Here is a 23049-nt window from a genome sequence, read left to right as displayed (position 1 = left end):
CAGGATAATTTTATTTTCTGCTGCAACTTATTTCTGATGACTCATTCATGAATTCATTATTTTCTATCTCTATATCATTTTGGTTGGTTCTCTGTGCTATAAACTTATTTCCTAAGCACTTGACATATATTGTGATCTTGCCGACACCATACCATGATTTGATTATCTTTTCTGGAACACGTGAACTTTTTCTTTTTTAAACTTCCTGTAACCTGGTAACTTCCACTTTCAAGGAAACAATATCTGATAGAACTCTTTCCCCTCTTTGGGGAGGTACGCTGATCAGCTGCAGATTGCTGAAAATTTGAGAGGGACAGGTCCATTTGAGACCTTGTTCCATGGTGGTGTTGGCAGAAAAAAAATACTTTTCATTACTGCATGAAATATTCCATCAACAGAGGGATGTCTGGGACATTATTCAGAGAAGTCTTATACAACCCCCTGAATCCCTTGGAACCATCTGTAGTCTTCTGCGACATGTTTGTGAAGTCTATTCTGTCTTTTGAAACACCAGTGATCTGAAGGTCCCCACTTCTAGATCCACTGATTACTGAAAGTAGTAATTACAGTTAGAGAACCCTGACCTACGCAATCCAGACAATGTGTCACAGAGTGAAATTGCCTAGAAAGCAAATACCCCCAGGGGACTTAAGTTAATCAGCCGAGTCACTCATGTGTGTTCCTAACAAATTTGGTGCATGGGTTCCTTCCATAAATGGTGATCAGTCAGTGCCTGAATATCTAGTCACAAACCCTGCAACTGATGACTTTTCCCCATCCTGGGATGATTACAAATAGAAGAATACAGCATCCTGTCCATCGAGTATTTTTCACCTGAGTGTAGATGCAGTTGGAAGGCACACTTTCCAAGGGCCGGAATGAAAAGCACCTGGAAGACCACCAGAGGACCTGGTGTGTGTGATTGCCACTGTGAGACATTTTTGGTAGATCACACACAGCCTCCTTTCCAGACAGCGTGGGCAGAAGGCAGCTTGCTGCTGCTGCTAGGAACAGAATCCAGGAGCACAAGGGAAGCAGGAAGATACCTGCCAGGCAAATGTTGGAATGCAGCCTGCGGGAGCTGAACGAAGTTATTACCCACGATGGAAATGTCATATCGCAAAAGATAAATGGGTTTGTTAATATGACAAAGGGTACAACTTGATTGTATGAAGCTGAGTGACAGTGACTGATTATCACTTGTGCCAACGAACAAATGTCTTCTCCCACTGCTCTGTTGAAGGCCACTAGATGCCAACAGGACACCAAGCTGCCTTCTGCTACTCTCAATGTGGCTGTGTCAGCACAATGAATTTGTGCATCAATACTAAGACATTTCACATCTCTAACTAGGATTGCAAGTGCAGATGACTTGAATGAGGAGGTGTCTGATTGTGTTACAGACTTTTAAAATTTGATTTATTACCCACAAAACTGCAGGTTTCATACTGACATAGTACTTATAGTCATTATGGGTATTCCATGTGTTGTAAGCTCTTCCCAGTTTTTGTTTACTACCACTCAGTGGTGCATCTAGTAAATGGAAGTGGGTAAGTCTACTGGCCGTGTTCTCAGCCACCTTTTGGAAATAAGAAGCACAGAATTTAGAAACACAGGGAGTTGTCCTATATTGAGTTAGACCCTTCGTCCATCAAGCTCAGTATTGTCTACGCTGCCTGGCAGTGGCTCTTAAGGAATATATTTGGAGATACAGGGATTGAACCTGGGACCTTCTGCATGCTAAGGCAATGCTCTACCACTGATCTACAGTCATTCATAAGACATTTTTATTACTTAGACAGAAAGTCCAAATGCTATTCTTCATGATGATAAAAGCATAATACTAAATAACATGACCTTTGCTGACCTTTAATGATGGCCAAAATCTGAAGCCAGATGTGGGCCACCACATGCCACCTAGTGGTAAGGTTGGCCATGATATATGGCCATGAATTATAGAAATCATGGCAGAAGCCTTTCCTTAGATTTGCAGAGATTAGCCCTATCCTGTACTGATTTGGACCTCTCTTCTCTATTTTCAGTACATGGGCCAAAATTATTCCCTCCCATCCAACAGCACATGGATTACTTAGCCAGTGATGCCGAATAACTGGCATTTCTGTAGTATTAGATACATACACCACTGCAATATTGGATATTTTTGGGTCATGGGGATCTTTGTTTCAGTGGCAAGCAGGAGACATGTTTAGCTATTCTCTCTGTCCATTCCTGTTTTGAAACAGATATTAGCTTTTGTGTATCTTTAGAAAATAGATATTATGGCCATTAACATAATTAAATTGACTTTTTTTAAAAATAAAAAGGTTTCATATAATGCATGCTCCTTTTCTGAAAATGTCACTTTGGATTCACAGGATCACCATCTCATTCATATGGTTATCAGAGTCCTCCAGTTCCACCTCCTTTTGTTCTTATGCCTCAGATTCCCTGGCAGGCATTAATAAGGCACATAATGTGCTTGTTGCTGTAGAATATGGATAGCTCACATACCCCTAACCAAAGGATGCATTGTGATAAATGTAAAATTGCTTTCTATAATGATCAGCTGATCCAATATTACATTTCCCCCTGCACTTTAAAGCAAAGCCATTGCTTCCTTTGGCACAGTATAAACTAATGGGATGGACAAGGGAAGCGAATTAATGGGCAGTTACGGTAGCTACAGTAAGGAATCCAATAGCCAGGCCGCCTTTGTAAAAATTAAAAGAAAAAATATATAAGTTGCATTACTGAAATAAATGCACTTTTCGACGATATTCTAATTTTCTGAGTTTCACCTGTAGGTGGTTCCAGGAATTTGACCCAGAACTTCCATATTCCTAAAGTGGTATCTGCAAATGCATTATTGATTCCAACAAGTGTTGGAGATTTGAATTGAGTGCTCTCAGTGCTGACTTATGGGATATCAGTTTCATCATGACTCATGGAATACTGTGATCACTTTGGACTAAGTGGAAAGAGTGAAAATATGATTCCAACTATGGAAAGCTGAAACCTCCCTCTTTAGCATATTTGTTCAGTATATTCTTCCTCAACCTTGATTTCCCCCTACACACACACACAACAACAACAACAACAACAACAACAACAACAACAACAACAACTGTGTTCTTTAGTTGTTTTGTTCCAGATTCCTTTTACCAAGAATATCTTTAGATATTACTACGTCAAGGTAGTTAAAGCTGCTAGACCTGTATTAAATTGGAGAGATGCTGTTGTGTGTGTGTGTGTGTGTGTGTGTGTGTGTGTGTGTGTGTGTTTTAACCCTCTGAGAAATGTTAGCACAAAATAATTCAGATTCTGCCAAGTTAATTTTCATAACTGATGCTACTCAAAAACCTGTCAGGAGAATGATACAATTTTCAGTTACTTGTTTTTATCTCACAAATTATTTCCTAAATTTGTATACAAAAAAAATGGGTCACCTCCTGTCACTTCCCATGGTTCTTTCATAAGGTATAATGAGATGTCAAAAGGCTTGTGCTGAGTGAGGAATAATAATAATAATAATAATAATAATAATAATAATAATAATAATAATTTATTATTTATACCCCACCCATCTGGCTGGGTTTCCCCAGCCACTCTGGGTGGCTTACAACAGAGGAATGAAATAAAATAATTAGACATTAAAAGCCTCCCTATACAGGGCTGCCTTCAGGAAATGAAGAACATGGCCTGCTGGATCCAGAGGCTGGATTGAACCAGGGCCACTTTATTTAACATTTAAACCCATAAAAACACCCTGCAGAGGGAAACACTATTGGTGTGGGAGAAAAACTTGACCCTGAACTAAACCACAGTCACTAGGGTGACCAAAACCCTGCCTGCAGGAACCGTAGACACAACCGTTCATCCTGCACCCCACTCCCTGGCCACATTGTGAAGGTGAGTTGTAAGGCCTTTGCTGTTCCACCAAAACCACCCTGAAGTCTCATAGCTCCAGGCTGATGAAGCACTTTGAGCTCAAGCCCGCAACCTACTCCAGAACCCTGAAAGTAAGCTTCAAGGCCAGCATATCACTCTGAAAGGAGCCTAAAGGTGATCACCAGGCTGAGACACAACTGCACCCCTCCCTGCACCTAACCACCAAGACATTGAAGAAGAGACCAGATAAGCCTAGTTAACAACATAGCAGACTATCTAGTGCCACCACCCAGCTATTCAGTATGGAGCATGGGGGAAACAACACTCTTCAAACAAGGTGGATCAGCAAACAATTCCTATTCAGCCTTGAATGGACAACTGGCAAAGCCCATATAGTTCACAGGACTCAGGGCAGGATGCTACTGTGTAGAAAGTGAAGATTTAAGGCAGTGGCAACCTTTTATAGGCAAGCATCTGCCCAGAGCCCATTGGCCAATATAAGGGAGCAATTCCCACCCCCAGAGAAAGCAACTCAAACCAAAATTCGTCATTGGGGTAGAGCAAATTCACCCTCAACTGAAGGTTGGGAGCAATAGAATTCAATTTTGTAGAGAAATCTTCTTTGAAAGAAACTCTGGATTACACATGACGTAAGCACATGGTGGGAATTTCCTTTCCCTCTTCTGAACATAGCTTCCTAAATCCTCTTCTGAACATAGCTTCCTAAATCCACTAAAAGGCCACTCTAGAGGATCAGGGACCTTCACGAACGACTTGAGTTGTAGCATTGCCAGGGGGTTGAATTGGAACTTGGGAATCAATTAAAAAATGGACAGAGGATTGTGTAAGATGCCTCTGTCCAGTTTTAGTCAATTCATGGAAATATTCCAACCTCATGTGTGCAGCTCTGGATCCAAGCCATTACCCCAAATCAATGCACCCTCCATTATCTATTTTTCCCAAAAATGGATGGTGGAGGATGCATCAATTTGGGATAACACTCTGGATATTTTCTACAAATTGGTAGAATGAGAGTCTTTATGTCATTCCTAGGCCGGAAAATATCCAGTGTGAAATGTTTTGTTTTTGTTTTTAATCCACTGGAATGTCAGGAAGCTTCTCTTTGCTGTCCTCATTGCTTTGTTTTAACTAATTTTAATATATATTTTCCTATTGTAACCTGGGACCTTATGGTGAAGGTTGGGTAAGAAATCAAATAAATATATAAACTATCATTAAGTCTGGATTCTCAGAAGCTTTCCATTCTTACCAGCAAAAGAACTAGTACAATCCAAATTTAAACATCAATGACTATTCAAATTGAATACAGGTATATCATTCTCTTCCTCTTCCACCTCCTGACAGCAAGTAGCTATTTATATGTAGCTTGTAAGAGAGATGAAAGTAGTAGTATATCATTCCCTCTATTTCTAGTTCTTAGACTGCAAATGCTGGAGCTTATATAGCCAAAGGGCACCGCCCACACAAGAGAGAGATATCAACAGGATTGGAGGAATCACAAGGTTTCAAAAATACACAATAAATCTTCAGGGGGGAAACCTCTAAAGGGTAAGAAAAACTGGGAAAACCCAATGAGAACTGTGTGTGCTGAGTGGCCACAGAATCGTAGAATTGGAGACGGTCATCTAGTCCTACTGTGTGCAATGCAGGAATCTCAACTAAAGCATACATGATAGATGACCATCCAACCTCTGCTTAAAAACCTCCAAGGAAGGAAAGTCCACAACCTCTGGAAGAAGGCAGTTCTATTGTGGAACAACTCTTATTGTCAGAAAGTTCTTCCTGATATTTTGTCAGAGTCTCCTTTCTTCTAACTTGAAGCCATTGGTCAAGGTCGTAGCCTCCAGAGCAGAAGAAACAAGCTTGCTCTATTTTCCATGTGACAGACCTTTGGATATTTGAAGATGAAATCCATATCTCAGTCTCCTCTTAACCATGCTAAACATATCCAACTCCCTAAACCATTCCTCATGAAGCTTGGCTTGCAGACCCTCATGGTTGCTTTCCTCTACACACATTCTATCTTGTCAACATCCTTCTTAAATTGTGGTGCCCAGAACTTGACACAATACTCCAAGTGTGGTCTGACCAAGGCAGAACAGAGCAGTACTATTACTTCCCTTGATCGGGACACTATATTTCTGTTGATGCAGCCGAGGGGTGCTGGCGTACCAGAAGAGAGGGGCAATAGAATGCAATAGCTGGAATCCTGAACAGCAGCATTCTGCATGGCAACTGTGCGTGTGTGTACGTACAATGGGCAGCATCTAACAAATGTGTCCCATAAGCAAAAGGATTTACACTTATGCAGTGGACCTTTCCCCTTTCTTCTCACCCTGTGCTCACCCCACACTCTTCCCAATTCTGCTCTAGAAGGTTGAGGAAATTCCATTAGCAGATTTCGGGTGTACACAGCAGGGAGGAGGGAAGGGAAATTCTGTTACACAAATGTAAATCCTTGCACTGATGGGGTGGATTGGTGGATTAAGCAGTTTCTATATGTTTTTTCAGGATGTAATGTATGCTTTACATGCTAACTTACATTACATACAATAACTTGCATTATTGTCTTTGCCCTGCTTGCCATAGCAGCTTCCATGCACCTTCTCATGAAAAATGATGGCTTGCCTGGAAGACATGTGAGCCACTATTGTATAAAAGCTATAATAAGAACTCCTTATTATTACAGTCATAACTCATATCAAATAAACAGGTCAGCATAGTGACATTTGAGAAAAATATTACTGAAAAATCACTACAAGAAAATGGATATTAAATATGCATAGAAGAAATATGATCAACCTCGTTAACATACTAGAGAAAAATGAATAATAGCCATGGAAAAGGCATGCGACCAAGATAACACTGTTGGTTGAAGTTTCAGATTATTTAATTTCAGCACAATTTGAAACCTCAATGGGCCATTACACTAGGGCATCGTGATAGAAGCCCTGTTGTCCTGGGCCATTGTCACAGGACAGCAAAGTTGACCAACACGCATGTACACTTTTATCTGTTTATGCTCTTTCAGACATAGCCATCCAGGTCATGGCATCACCTGTTGGGTGTATGGAACCATGGCTCACAATCCAACATATAGCCACAAGACCAGACACCAGCTAGGGCTTATGAGGGTTGTAGTCCAGAACATCTGGAAGTCACCAAGTTGGCAGTGGCTATCTCAGCCAGTAGATACGTATATCTGGAGTCTGCTAGCCTGGTGCCTCTCAAACTTTTTTTGGACCATGCCATAGCTGAGTGATAGAACGCATGCATGTCTGCAAGAAGTCTCACGTTCAATACAAATAGTTGGGCTGGGAAAGACCTCTGCAAGATATATTGGAGAACCATTTCCGAACACAGTAAACTGGACTAGAAAGAAGAATCATATAATGCAACTTCCTTGTTCATCAGTGTCTATTAAGCCAATATGTTTAGAGACAGCATATTTCAAGTTCTAGAATCTTGAGATAAGCAGAGGCTAGCTAGCAACGTTACACCCTTTTTTCCAAGCAGGATGCTGGACTGTATGACCCTTGGTCAGATCCAACAGGGCAATTCTTCTCTTCCTGTGGAAACTTGACTATTCCCCAAACAAAATGTCCTTTCAGCAAGGGAAAGTCTATTAAGCAACATCAATTCTCTCCGTAATACCAATCTTAGCTATTTAGGAGCAAGATGACACACAGGGATTGATGAAATGAAACATTTCAATGCTTAACAAAAAGAGAATTGTGTCTTGACTACAAAATAATCTTGAGCCTGTGATTTAAGCAGCCCAAATCTCTTGACCAAAGAATGGATTAGCCTCCAGGTTGTCCATTTACCAGTAATCAACGGGGCTGAAATCCCCACTATCCAGAGAGTCAGCAAGAGGCCTTGTGCTCACGTTCTACTCTGTGCTCCTCATCTGCAAAACAATGAGGTCAGTAATGAAGTGAAAGGTTTAAAAGACTCTTTCCTGATTTACCCTCTGTCTGACTTGATTGTTTTTGGGGTAGTGTAATCTTCTTAAGAGTGCAGTTCCCACAGGGTGATGAGCAGCCAGCCACTGGGCTGTGGACAACAACCGAACGATGTCAAGGATCAAGGATCACCCAGTTAATAGCTCTACACCTGGGAACTGCTAACATTTTCTCAACCGAATAACACATTGCAAAACTTATTGGCATTTTTAAAATGAATTCATTGGTATTTTTCCTACATAAAGATGAAGAGAAAACTCTTTCTACCTGGCTGGTAATTAGGAGTTGAAATTAAGGAACCATGGGAAAGATGGAAACATTCAATGCATTAAGCAGTCATTTTATGAAGAAGAAAAGGTATGAAAGGACAAATGAAATTTGAAAAATATTTTGCAGATTGGGGAATAGTGATTCAAATGCCTCTGAAGACTAAGAACGATTTAAGAATTAATGAAATCCTGGATGTAAAATCATAATTATTTTCCAGTCATAAAAGCTGTTGTGATTCCATAAGTGCCTTTCTTTACTTGTGACTTCTTGATATGCTCCCAGAAGAATTTGTGTCTGTGTCCTGTTGCTTTTTAAAATGCTTAACACCTTTTCCCCATGCAACGAGCTGCTTTCAGACTGTCAGCTTCTGTTGCCTTGTGTGCATTTTTTTTTTAATTCTAGAAGGAAAGTAAAATATCAAATTGCATAAAAGTGAGAAGGAACACCATCTCTGCCTTTTTGTGTGTGTGTCAAATCTTAGTGCAGGGAAGACAGACTGCTTCTGGTATGTCACTGAGTCTTTCAATCTGATTCCCACCCACAAAGGATCCAGAAAATCTTGGTCTGTCATGAGGGCTTTAATTTCATTTAGAACTCCTGATTAAATTGATTAAAACTTGCAGCTTTATTATACAGGCAATGTTGCCCGCATGCTCTTTGAATTTGCAAAAATAGCCTTGCGGCGTCTTAACACAGTACGGCTTTTTATAAGTTTTAACAGAATAGAGCTTACTTTATCTGTTGTGAAGTGTTCATTGGTGTGTGGCCAACCTGATGTCTGTGGGAAGACCAAAAGCAGGACCTGAGCGCAACAGCACTCTCAGCATCCTGCCTCTGACAGTGAATGCGGCACATAACCAACAGGGTTAGTAGCCATTGATGGCCATTTCCTCCATGAACTTGTCTAACCCTCTTTTAAAGCCGCATATCAGGAGTCAGTAACCTAAGGCCCATGGGCCACAAGTGGCCCACAGGGGTCGTTTTACCGACCCACGAGCCACCCCGAACCGAGCCACCCGCTCGGTGAGTTCCCGCGTGCTGCGCTAAACCATCACAGATGTGGGGACTTGCTTCCGCAGTGCCAGAAATCGCATCTGCACAGACGCAGACACCAGAAATTGTGGGCGCTCACGCGCAACTGCGATCCAGCCTTGCCGACCCCTGCTGTATATTCATCCACATCCACATCCACACACACACACACACACACACACACACACATACATACATAATGTACATACATAAAAGCTGTCAACAATGAGAACAAATGGCCATAAAATGCAAGAGAGAACAAGCCCCCTTCATGTGTTATCCACATCAACCTGATTTCACGCACAGCAGGGTTGAAGTGGGCCTGCTTCCAACGTCACACCACTCCCTGTTCCCGACTCACATCCATTGTACATAGATGTCTGCAGGTGAAATGTTTGAGTCATGCAAATATCCAGCATAAGTTATTTAAATAAGTGTCAATATTAATTCAACTTACTAAAATTATAGGCTTGGCTACCTAATGGAACACTCAGTTGACTACCTGCTGGAGCTTTCAATTTCTCTGCATGGCAATCATCCTGCACACCAAGCCGTTCATATATGACTTAATACAGTGCATGGACCACTGGATGTATGCCTACAGTGCCATCCTATACTCTTCTGCTCAGAACAAGTCCCATTTACTTTTGTGTAGCCATGCATAGGATTGCTCTACAGTTTTGGGTGGTATAAAGAAAATGCATGGAACCTCATGGCAAGCAATCACATGTAGGTATGGGGAGAAAACCCATTCCATTCAAACTTACCTAATTTACACTTTTCAAAACAAGATGTGAACTGAAAAACAGACCTGTGAAATTTGCACTTCTCTTAATTTTTGCAATGCAAATGTCCAAGCAATATGTACAGGATAAAGTGTGCATATAAATGCATATCAAGTTGAAAATAACATACAAAAGGACATAATATTTGAGGAAAAATTTTTGGGAGGGAAATGCTTCTCTACATTTTCAAATCAATTTGAGATTTCTTATCTTTAAAAGAACTCCTCATGGTAATCATCAGCATTTTAGTGCAAAATTTTCCTAATAAGTACAATTTCGTATAAAATTTTACCTAACCTACATAAGTTAAGGCTGGAAAAATGAGAAACTGATAAAAACTGAAACTGACATAGTTGCTGAGCCCTAATCTCCTGCAAATGACTTCTATGGTGTGACATCCACCTTTTGGGAAGCCATTTTGCATACGCAGGCTTCACACAGAGCATGAGGGCTGCTAAAATAAGCAGCCCTAGAGAACAGAGTTGGTTTGGATAGATTTTCACCAGAGAAGCATGGCATGCATTTAAAATATTATTTATATAAATCTCTCTAATGGACAGCAATCTAATTGCCTACTTACAGGAAAGAGGCAAAATGGATTTGAAAATATTTGTATGTGTGTGGAATACTTCAGCCTTTCTCAAGCATAGCATTCCAAAAGGGCCTAGGGTCAATACAAATGCAATAGATGAAGGCTAAAAGGTAATATGACAGCAAATTTGCTCAAAGAGCTCAGTAAGGTGGCATTTGAAACAGTAATGGGCCATTAGGCCATTTTATAAGGAAATTAAAGCCTTGCATACAATGTATAAGGCACAAAGCTGCCTTTCTGCACTGCTTTGAACAGTTGTATTCCTGGCTCAAGTACTAGTTTGTTTAAAAAATTATTTTGGACTGAAGGACAGGCACTTTCTTCAACAAGTGGAAATATTTAAGATACAGGAATGCACTCCAAGGCACTCAAGACCAGTTCGAAGAGCAGAGGCATACAACTAACCTACAAATTACACAGATTCCTGACTTATATGTCTCTAAATTTCACCCACTTTGGCAACAGGGGAAAACGTTATAGCTGATTTTAATTCCCCATTATGAGGAACACAAAGTTTCATTTTATACAGACTGGTTTGGAAACCCAAACAAAGATTGGAACATGAGAGAGCACAGAGCAGCTCAGAAGCAGTTCTTAATTTCTATTTTTTTAAATAAAAAATATGCACATACAAACAGAGGACTAATACTGGGACCTGGCTGTACACACCCTATTGTATCAGTCATGAAATACACATGCATGGGAAAGGTAGTGTGGACCATGCCATATATTTAATGAATTGGGAACCACTTCTGATACTGCAAACTACTAGCAGCTATGCTCATTAAGCAGTCTACTTCTCTATCTTTCTTCATGTATCCCACATACATGAGAACCTGCATTTGGTTGAAATGACCCTGGAATTGCATAGTATGTTCAGATTCATGATACCTTCCTTCAGGAACTTATTTTATTTGTTGTTGTTTAGTCGTTTAGTCATGTCCGTCTCTTCGTGACCCCATGGACCACAGCACGCCAGGCACTCCTGTCTTGCACTGCCCCCTGCAGTTTGGTCAAACTCATGTTCGTAGCTTCGAGAACACTGTCCAACCATCTCATCCTCTGTCGTCCCCTTCTCCTAGTGCCCTCAATCTTTCCCAACATCAGGGTCTTTTCCAAGGATTCTTCTCTTCTCATGAGGTGGCCAAAGTATTGGAGCCTCAGCTTCAGGATCTATCCTTCCAGTGAGCACTCAGGGCTGATTTCCTTCAGAATGGATAGGTTTGATCTTCTTGCAGTCCATGGGACTCTCAAGAGTCTCCTCCAGCACCAGAATTCAAAAGCATCAATTCTTCGGCGATTAGCCTTCTCTCACTGGACCATATTTATTTATTTATTATTTTTTATTTAGCTAGCATTAAAACTTATGATTTGACTTGTGTGAAAAGGATACCTGAAGCAATAACAAAAATGGAACATTGCAACAATAATACAAATAATGAACAATAAAGATAACAGTCTTGGTTATATTCAATTCTGTATTTCAATGTGTTCCTTTATAGTCATGATACGCGTTCCACCATCTGCTTCTCACATTTACACCCACAAATAAAGTTTCATTGTATAAAGTAGTGGTTTTGTCTAGATACATGGTGATTCATGGTCTGAACACACAGGTACTATAATATGAAACTCTGCAGGCAGAGAATACTTTGCGGTTGGTGATATCGATTTGAAAGGAAAGCAGCAGAGACATTATGCAGCAGAGGACTCTGGGTACTGAAACTCACAGCTGCTTTAAGAAACATATACAAAAGACGGTGAATGCACTGAACCGTATGCTGAAACTAACAGATAAGAAAATCACAATATGCATCTCTGTTCTAGGAATCATGGCGAATAATGATAAATACAATACTCAGGGTTTTATGAAGAAATCCCAGAGTCAAAAGCTAAACAGATTCCCCACACACCCAAGCTGGCCTATTCAGGATTGGAACAAGAGGTGGAACATGATGAATCAAAGGGAAAGGCCTGGAAAGTCAAGAACCAGGAGGGAGGGGCTTGTGAGCCAAAGAGTAGAGTCTGGAGGAACAAGAGGCATAGCCAATAGAAAATAGTATGTGCATCTAAGGTGTTCAGAAAATGCATACATTCACAGATCCCTTGCCACCAAGCAATGCCATTCACATGTGATATCAGGCTTACAGAAATCACAGAATCTAGACTACAATTATGTTGCAGCCAGAAGGCATAAGAACATAAGATGAATCTGCTGGACCAGGCCAGTGGCCCATCTACTCCAGTGTCCTGTTCTCACAGTGGCCAGATGCCTGTGGAAATCCTGCAAGCTAGACATGAGCACAACAGCGCTCTGCCTACCTGCGATTCCCAGCAACTGGGATTGAAAAATAATACCTCAATTCCTCATTCATTGTTCATCCCAAATCAATTTCCTGCCCACATCCTTCAAATCAACTCCTGCTCAATTAATCCCAGATTAATTCCCCAGCCAGATTTCCCACAATTAACTTTCTTTTTGTTTCTGACAAAAAACAATAACAAAAATCCTTACCCATTGCTATGATATATTTCATCCTAAGGTCCTAAGGTAGGTTACAACAATTAGAACATATTATTGCGCAATATTAAAAACTGTTTTTAGCAATTTAACATTACAGAAATAATGTGGGTCCCAACAAAATACAGCGGTACCTCAATTTTTGAGCGTCTCGGAAGCTGAACGTTTCGGTTTTCGAATGCCGAAAACCTGGAAATAATTGCTTTCGTTTTTGAATGCTTTTCAGAAGTCAAGCAGCTTCCGCTGCATTTTTTTCAATTTCCCCCATTGACTTTGCTGATCGCCCTTTGCGCATTGGTTGTCAAACATTTCGGATGTCGAATGGATTACATTTGACAACCGAGGTACCACTGTATACATCTTACATGTTAAAAGCTGGGACAAAGTAGTGCATCTTCAGCATTTGCCAAGAGCTATATAAGGAAGATACCAGATGCACCTCTGTAGGAAGGGAGCTCCACAATTTAGGGGCTGACACAGAGGATGCCCTCTCCCAGGCCACCACTCCCTCAGCTTCTGAAGGCAATGGGACATCCAAGAGGGCAGCCTCTGTCATTCTTAGCAACCAAGATGGCCTGTAGGCAGAAGGCTCTCTGCCTGCCATTGGTTTAGCTGCTCAGGTTGTACTGAGGCGTAGAGTAGGCAGAAGAACTCAAAGATGGAGGGGAAATGGAGGTGGTGCTGGGCAAGGTGGTAGGAAAATATTATAAAGAAGGTAAGGTGTGGTCCAGAAGAATGAGAGGAAATGGAAAAGTTCAGAAGGGGGAATCTGAGGAGGTAAGGCTAACTGGGAGAGGGCAGGTAAGGAAAGCTGAAGCTCACCTGTTACTTTGAAATGTTGGAAGCTGCCTTATGCTGAATCAGACCACTGAATCAGTATTGTCTACACTGTGCAGCATAGGCTCTCTGAGATTTGAAATGGGGGGTCCCTCCTAGCAGGCACTAGTAGCCAATGCTAGCCTTATCCTCCATGAATTTGTACAATCCACTTTTAAAGCCATCCAGGTTGGTGGCCATCAAGTGTCAGAGCTTGAATCTGGGACCTTCTGGGTGCAAAGCGGTTGCTCCACTACTGTGCTATGTCATTGCCAGCAAAATCTTTGGTTGCAGTCCTTCATTTTCATTGACTTTGCTTCCTGTGTTGTCAGTTTTCTTGTTATCAGTATCCTGTTGCACCATGCAAGGGATTTCAAGTTGTTGCTGCCTAATTTTAAAAATGCTTTTAACAGCGGTATCAAACAAAGCCACAGTGGAGAACAGAAAATGAAAAAGGAACTGGGATATCCTGCTACTACATAAAATTGATAATAGCAACTGAAGAAGTTGAAAGCTTGCAACAATAGCAGTGATTGAATAACTGTACAGCGGGTATGACATTAACGAACAGCGAACACTAGTAAAATATCCCGTGTTCAATGTCTATTAAGCTGCAAGTACCCACCTATACCTTAAAATTATTCCTTCTCAGTCCTTTGATGGGCTCTTTTTTGTTTCTGCTCGTGTCTTTACATAGAAATATAATTCAATATAAAAATGTTCATTGTGTGTCAAGGGGCTGTCACATCACACCTATGAAAATGCTTAATTTAATAACAGGCCTGCTTAACAAAACAAAAAGATGCTGTGACAAAGCTACCTCCTTTTCTTTTCACTAAAAGGATGTTTGCACTGCCATTCTGCTCCCACTCTCAAGATTGTGAATTGTGAATGGTATTATGCTGGCTGTGCACCCACCTCAGGAGACCACTATGGTCTAAAACTGAGGAAACATTCAAGGATCTTCACCAGGCTTCCTCAAACTCGGCCCTCCAGATGTTTTGGGCCTACAACTCCCATGATCCCTAGCTAGCAGGACCAATGGTCAGGGATGATGGGAACTGTAGTCTCAAAACATCTGGAGGGCCGAGTTTGAGGAAGCCTGATCTTCACAGTGAGGCCATCTTGACTTATCCACCCACCACAGATCCCTGCAGCATCGTGGCCAGAAAATGTGCCGCTACGAGAAGAATGCCCAATGTAAATGTTGACATCGGAGTGCACAATCTCACTCCTTGCTCAGACATTTACCGAACACATGTCGAGTGGAGCCTCTGTCACTGATTGAATCACACCACTGCCCTCTGAGTTGTTTCTAAACTGGTGTTGCTGCAGTTGCCCCGTAAGCAGTCTGTCTAAGATGCTTTCAGCAAATGGTACATACATTTGACAGATGCATCACTCTTGCCTTAAAAAATGGGTTTGGTAGGGATACGTATATTTAAAAGGAGAAAAGTGTGAGTGTGGATTTTCATCCCTGGTTATTCTTGTTGAAAGCTCTTGCAAAGAGTGCACTGCAGTGATACAACCTTGAAGTCAGTCCTGCAGTCAAGCTCTCCCAGACGAAGAATGACAGTAATAGTAGTAGTAGTAGTAGTAGTAATAATAATAATAATAATAATAATAATATTTATACCCCGCCCATCTGGCTGGGCTTCCCCAGCCACTCTGGGAGGCTTCGAACAGAAATACTAAAATACAATAATTTATTAAACATTAAAAGCTTCCCTAAACAGGGCTGCCTTCAGATGTTCTCTAAAAGTCTGGTAGTTGTTTTTCTCTTTGACATCTGGTGGGAGGGCTTTCCACTGGGCGGGTGCCACTACCGAGAAGGCCCTCTGCCTGGTTCCCTGTAACTTGGCTTCTCACAGCAAGGGAACCTCCAGAAGGCCCTCGGCACTGAACCTCAGTGTCCGGGCAGAACGATGGAGGTGGAGACCCTCCTTCAGGTATACTGGACCAAGGCCGCTCCTTCAGGTATACTGGACCGAGCCTTTGCACAAGATGCAGCTGGTCAGAGTAAGGGAGGAAGGAGGAGCTGCTTCTAAAAAGGAGCCAATATGTCTCCAGTTCTTTCACAGTGCCATGTGTTCTCATAAATTTAAGCTGCTGTCTTCAAGGCAACCTGACTGTTATTCTTATAGGAGAAGCTAATGAACATAAACACCTACAAGTCAGCAGATAACTGCTTCCTCTGAACTATTAGAAGGGGTCCTTGCCATGAAAGGACAAATCCAGGCCAGCAGACTAATCACACAACATGAGGAAGCCCACATACCCCTGCTGCCGTCTTTGACTCAATTGGGAGATTGACAGCAAATGTTGAAATTTCATTTTTCCCTGATGCTAGCTGTGAATTGTTCTATCATGTTATTTTTGCTCTAAACTCCCCCGCCCGCTCCTATTCCTTGTTGTTTCTTAAATGTCAGTATCGTGAATATCTATTAAAATGCAGCACATCCGGCAATTCACTTGAGATAAAGGGGTGAGGGGGAAAAGAGTGGGATGCTTTCAAATATTGACCGAAGCTATTGACACATATTCTCTACATCTTAACTAACTAAATTACAGGACAAGGCATACAGTCTTAGGGCGGCTACACAGCATGAGCTTCTGCATAACATGACTGCGAAAAGTGGCCATGGGGTGTGTTATGCAGAGGTGTGCTTCTAAATATAGCTGTGGCATTCCCTTTCATGTATGCATCTCTATGGGAGAGAGAACCTTGCAGAAAAGAGAGAGAGATAGAGGGAGAGGGAGAGGGAGAGGGAGGAAGAAGAGAGAAAGGAAGCCCAAAAATGCACATGCAACGCAACTTTACACAAATCCACAAGACAGCTGTAATTATCACACACTGTAGGCAGAAAATATCTTCTGCCTCTGTCAAAGGGCTCCAAAATACCATATATACTGGAGTATAATCCTACTTTTTCAGCACCAAAAATGTGCTGAAAAAGCCGCCTTTGGCTTATATTTGAGTGAGGCAGGCGGCGGCAGAGAAAGGCACAGGACCGGGGGTTCGGAGAAGCGCTGCGCTGTGACTCTCCGAACCCCAGTCCTATGCCTGCTCTGTGCAAGGTGGCGGGGAGGGAAAAGCAGCGAGGAAGTCATCCTTCCTCGCCGCTTCTCGGCCCACCCCGCCGCTGACAGCTGGGAAAGGCTTAGTATGGTATATTTATTTTTATTTTTGAAATTTACCAGTAGCTGCTGCATTTCCCACCCTCAGCTTATACTCGAGTCAATAAGTTCTCCCAGTTTTTTTGAGGTAAAATTAGGTGCCTCGGCTTATATTCGGGTCGGCTTATAATACGTGAGTATATATCTGCTGTTTCATGTCAAGAAAGTACCATTTGAAAGTAAGGTTGCCAGGTGTCCAGTATTTGAGCGGACAGGCACCTCTTGCCAGAGTTCCGCCCCGCCTGTCCCTGATTCGCAAGGAGAACAAAAGGGAGAGGCGCGAAAGAAAAAGACGCCTCTTCCTGTTCCTGACACGCAGGAGCAGCAGCAAATAAGAAAATATATAATTTAATTTAATTTAATTTAATTTAATTTAATTTAAACACCACCACCCTGCTTGTCCGCTATTTTTTGGAAGCAGACCTGGCAACCCTATTTGAAAGCACATGCCATGCGGACAACAAAGACATACTTGAAATTAATTGGAGTTGTTAATTGATCTAACAATTCAAAATCAGTCATCTCTAAGGTTCTGACTTAACATCAGGAAGTGCTTTCTGATGGAAAGAGCTGTTTGACAGTTTGACACCTCCCTCAGAAGGTGGTAGACTCTCCTTCCTTGGAGATTTTTAAACGGAGGTTGGATGGCCATCTGTCATGGATGTTTTAGCTGACACTCCTGCTCTGCAGGGGATTGGACTAGAATGATCCTCAGGGTTCCTTCTAACTCTACAATTCTATTATACTACTCCTTAGCCCTCAACTGCCTAACTCTCTGAAAAGGGCAAGAAAAGCTGTGTCATTTCTCTTTGACCAGGTCCACTGCCTCACTGGAACAGGTCATTACTAAGCCACCTCTGCCACTTTTCCTTCATCTCTTTGAATAACTCAGCTTTCTGAAGTCCTTTTTCTTCCTCTCCCTACTTCACTTCCTAGAAGGGAAACCTTGTCATCCAACTCTATGCTAGAGTATAAAATGCATCAGCTAGAGCTCGTTTGCCCTGATAAATTCCAGGAATGGCTTTGTTGAGCCATAATTAGGATTGTTATTTTTATTTCGTTCACACACACTCATTTCTATGTACATATTTTTCCAGTCAAGATAAGGGTGCCAGGTCTTCATTTTCTTCAAGAGAATCCTTCTCTGTCTGTTTTTCTCTTCTCCTTTTTTCTGCTTGGAGAAGGAGACTAGCTAACACCCAGTGGAAGGCAGGGGGCTGGAGTCCACAGTAGGCTGCATCTATCTTGCCCTTTGGTCTATCTATCTCAGCGTTTCCCACACTTACGTGCAATGGCTCTCCATGGTTTCAGACGAGAGACAGTCCTGGTCCTACCACAAGATTCCATTAATTGAATTGAGGAACCTCTGCATGCAAAGCAGATGTTCTACCACTGAGCTATGGCCTTTCAAACTCTCTCTCCATCCCTTATACTAGTTACTAATTTATCAAAATTTAATAAATGGATTCTCAAGTCAAACTGCTTTTTCTTCTCCAGCAAACATAGCATATATTATACACAATATAAGATATTGATTCTTTTCTATCTAGGATTTCCCAGTTATATAGGGTTTATGTTTTGTTTTTATTCCCTTGGACTATATTGAAATCTGTGTCCTATGTCACACTCCTCATCAACATGCCACACTGCATCATGTCATTTTATGCAGCACAAATGTGACAGATGCAGCTCCAAAATAATGCATCATCATATCCCTGCCCTTGAGGAAATATGAAAATAAATACATTTCCGAATTTTTTTTCTATATGCCAAAGTCAAGAAAAGAAATATAAATTTGTATGGACTGATTTGGAATACAGTGCAGGGAGCTTCCTGGTGATGCAGGCCAATAACAAAACAGTTCCTAGCTATTAGTATTTATCTATATATTTATGTATTGAAGATATTAACTTTAAGAAAGAAAGATGCATCTTTCCATGTGCACTGGTTTTCAACAACCTTTTAATAGCTAAGACAAGTTTGCAAGACATTCATATTGCAATGCAAGCACACCAAGAAAATCTGAGAAAGATGCACTGGGAAATTTCTGCTCTCTGTTTAACATATAACAAATACCTTTTTGGAAATGGGTCTTTTCTCCATTCTTACTCTGTAAGTAATCCAGGACATTCTGATCTTTTGGCCAAGCATCTGACAGAAACTCGGAAAATAATACAGCATCAAAATTAGGTTCAGAGTCCTTCCTATTTCTACCGCAGTACTTGCAACAAGCCCTTTCTGTTATTCCTTTATTTAACTTATGGAGTTATGGTTTGGGGTGTGGGTGCAGAATATTAAGTAGGACTTGCATAGAGCTAGTATCTCTTAGGTCTTGGAAGCTACTGAGAGATGGTGCCTGTAGGGAAGCAGGTCCCACGCATGGTGTGTATGCATGTGAGAATGAGTGAGTGAGTGGGGGGGGGGAGAGGTTGCTTCCAGATGTCCTGATCATTGAGCAATCATCCTGATGGGTTTGCATCAGGGCCGTCTTAAGCACCTTTGGCGCCCTGGTGCCGTGGTGCGACGGATCCCTCTGCCGCCCCCCGCCGCCCCATTTTTCAGCGCGGTGGGCGGGCTCAGTGTGGTCGCCAAAGGCGCTGCTGTGCGACGGGTGGGTGGGTGGGCTTGCTGCGCGGCGGAGCGGCCGGTGGGCAGGCAGGCGCGGCTGCGTGGCACCCCCCTGGTGGGCCGGCGCCCTGGTGCCCTGCGCCACCCAGCCTGGCCATAGAACCGGCCCTGGTTTGCATGGATATCATTGCATGGAAATTAAATGTTATTCCACATCTTCCAGAAAGCCCATTTCCCCATCACTTTCCTTTTCACAAAAAGTCTTATATTTGGGTGAGAGTGGGATTGGTGTAAAGGATTTAGTCCAAGCCTCTGCATTTGTGCAACATGAGTTTTTCCAGGATGTGACCAAAAGCAGGGACTATCGGGATGTGCTCAGAAAGAGAGAGAGGAAGAGATTAAGGGGCCTCCAGTCTCTTATACAACATTTGGTTATGAAAACAATTCTTCCTCTATGGGAATAATAGAATGACAGAGGAAAAATACCTGAACTTCTTGAATCTCAAGAAGACCAGTTTGACTTTTTCTTTCCCAGGTGATACTAATAGTCTGCATTTCTTTTACTTTAAGCCCTTCAGGAATGCATTTGTTAGTAAATTCTTGTGCCATTCAGATTCTGGTGATCTCTCTTAGGACACCTGAGAAGGAGAAGAATTAGCTGTTTCTCAGTGGTGAATAAAGAAAAAGATATAAGCAATTCTAGGGTAGGAGGGTGCATTATTTTGTCTGACTTTGCACAAAACTATTGAAGTGGTTTCCTATAATTGGGAGGTAGCCACTCCATACTCGGCCAAGATTCATATTTTCAGGGAAGGGGAAATAAGTCTGCTTTGAATATGGCTTTGTCAAAATGTTGTTGGGCTTCAGAAATGAGTGAAGAAGAGGAAATGCGAAGCGGGAGCTGATTTGGAAGAGGTCTTAATTAGGAACCCAGTACTATAAAGACTAATATTGCTTTCTGTTCCCATTCTGTTCATTCTGTTTGTAATAGGGAATAATGACATGCCAATTGTATATCATTATGGAGAGCTATTTAGGGAACTGAATTTTGCCTCTACGCTTAATTATGCTTTCTATACTAGGTTAGAATTTGATTGCTACTGTGGTGCTTAAGCTATTTTTATTTCTCTCTTTTTGTTAAGCCTCAGATTGATGGTTGCTTTATTCATCATGGCTTCTGTCCATGGCTTTCTTCTGATGCATTAATATCTCTGATATCTAGTGACCAAACATGACCCAGGTCTTTGGGGATGAATGAATCACCAGCCACTAGAGCTGTATGGCATTGCCTTCCATGGGTCTTCTCCTGGAGACCTGTAAATAGCGCCTGTGTGGCAGTGCTATTTGTTGAATTCCTGTCTGTTAACAAAACAGATTGGTTACAGACAATTTATTCCAAGCTAGTGGTGAAAAACTTTTTTCAGTCCGAGGGCCACTTTTCCTGGTGGACAACCTTACAGAGGCCACAGGCCAAGAGTGGGCAAGACTAGAAACAAATTGGTTGGTGACATTCTTTAGCAGACCAATTTCTAGCCACACAAACGCCATAGATTTCTACGCGCATCTCACCATCCTCCACCCAGGTAAGTAAGAGGCACCATCACAGTTCAAGAAAAAGTTCCAACAAGAACTGCAACAGGCTTTTCACACTGCTTTTGATTCACATAAAAAGTGCTGCTACCGCCACCACATGGGGCTGAAATTGCAGGCCAGCTCAACACACACATATAACATGCACTGGTCATCTAAAAATCGATATGTTAGAGAATTCTATCAGAAACAGAAATTGCTGCAATTTTCAGGTGCACCTCAGGTCAGGAATGGGAATTACACAAGTGAATATGAGCAGTGTTCACAATCTTTTTTATAGTAAACAAAAGTTGCACGAAGGCACACGACTCCAATATCCGAACGGTATGAGATGCCAGGGGTTCCAAGCACTTACCCGAGGTTCATGTTTCCTTTTGGACTGAGGCACAGCAGAGATTGTGGTAACTTTATGATATATGGTTTATATACACACAACTGAGCCTACGAAGGAGGGGTTCACAGCATTAACACCCCAGGAGGTTGTTGTTTCCCCTATAGTTGCAGCCTTGTATTCAAACAGAAATCAAACATTGCTCGATCTCTGTGTCTTCTCAGCTTGCTGCTTTTCTCCTAGTTCACATCACTTCACACTCTGCTCTCAACTCTGGCAAGGTCCTAACTCTTTGCAAGTTGAGGGAGCAGGCCCCACCCACTGGCTGTCTTGCACAGAGCTTCTTCCCCTTGTCCCCTTGAGAGCCAGTGTGGTGTGTAGTGGTTAAGAGCTGTAGACTCGTAATCTGGGGAACCGGGTTCACATCTCTGCTCCTCCACATGCAGCTGCTGGGTGACCTTGGGCTAGTCACACTTCTTTGAAGTCTCTCAGCCCCACTCACCTCACAGAGTGTTTGTTGTGGGAGAGGAAGGGAAAGGAGAATGTCAGCCACTTTGAGACTCCTTCGGGTAGTGATAAAGCAGGATATCAAATCCAAACTACTCTTCTTCTTCTTCTTCTTCTTCTTCTTCTTCTTCTTCTTCTTCTTCTTCTTCTTCTTCTTCTTCCCCTTGATGGCTTCCCCTTGAAGCTAGCCTGGCTATTGCAAGAACTAGAAAGGGGCCCATGCATTCAGCCTACCCCCACCCCCCAAACTCCTAACAATACTTTGCACTCTTTACTTGAACCTGCTCCTTGGTCTTTACAATTTCTAGCACTTGGATCTTCAATGCAAGGAGACATATAGCTGGGGAATGAGATCATATGCATGAAACTGTGCGTTAATTCATTTGATATAGTTACTGGAATAGTTGCTTCTACTTAATCAAGACTTTTTATGGTAATGAAGTTCTCTCTGTGTGCTTCATTTATGTTGATTATTTCTGTTTGCTGCCATAGCAGTAACACATAAGGCTGGTGATTACCTAGCTTTCTGCAAAGGCTTTCTTTGCATGGTTCTGAATTATCTTCAGACTAGGTATTTTCTTTTCCCATGCCCCCAACTATTTTCCTAAAAATAAAAAAAAATAAAAAACTTATCCATGGCATTTATCAGAATAATAAACTTCAATAAAATGCACTAGGGAAACACAAAGATTATGGAGCTTTTAAGTTAGATGATATTTATTATAGCCCTGTGCATTATCCAGTGCTCTGCTTCTGGAGCAAACAGAATCAAATTTAAAGTCCTTCCATTGGTATTAGACTACATGCAAATGCATTACCATTTGCCACACACCTTTTCATTAGGGTGTATCAAGAATTATGGTACAAGGGTCCTGTTCAGCATAGGATGGCACTAAACAAAGCAAATACTAGTGATTCTCTTATGTGATTTGACGTGCACTGTGTATTGGTCCAACAGTTGCATAGTGGCAGCTAAAACAAAATTG

This window comes from Zootoca vivipara, chromosome 3, assembly GCF_965207765.1.
Source record: "Zootoca vivipara chromosome 3, rZooViv2.hap1.1, whole genome shotgun sequence".
Lineage (NCBI taxonomy): Eukaryota > Metazoa > Chordata > Lepidosauria > Squamata > Lacertidae > Zootoca > Zootoca vivipara.
Note: the sequence above shows the minus strand (reverse complement) of the source record.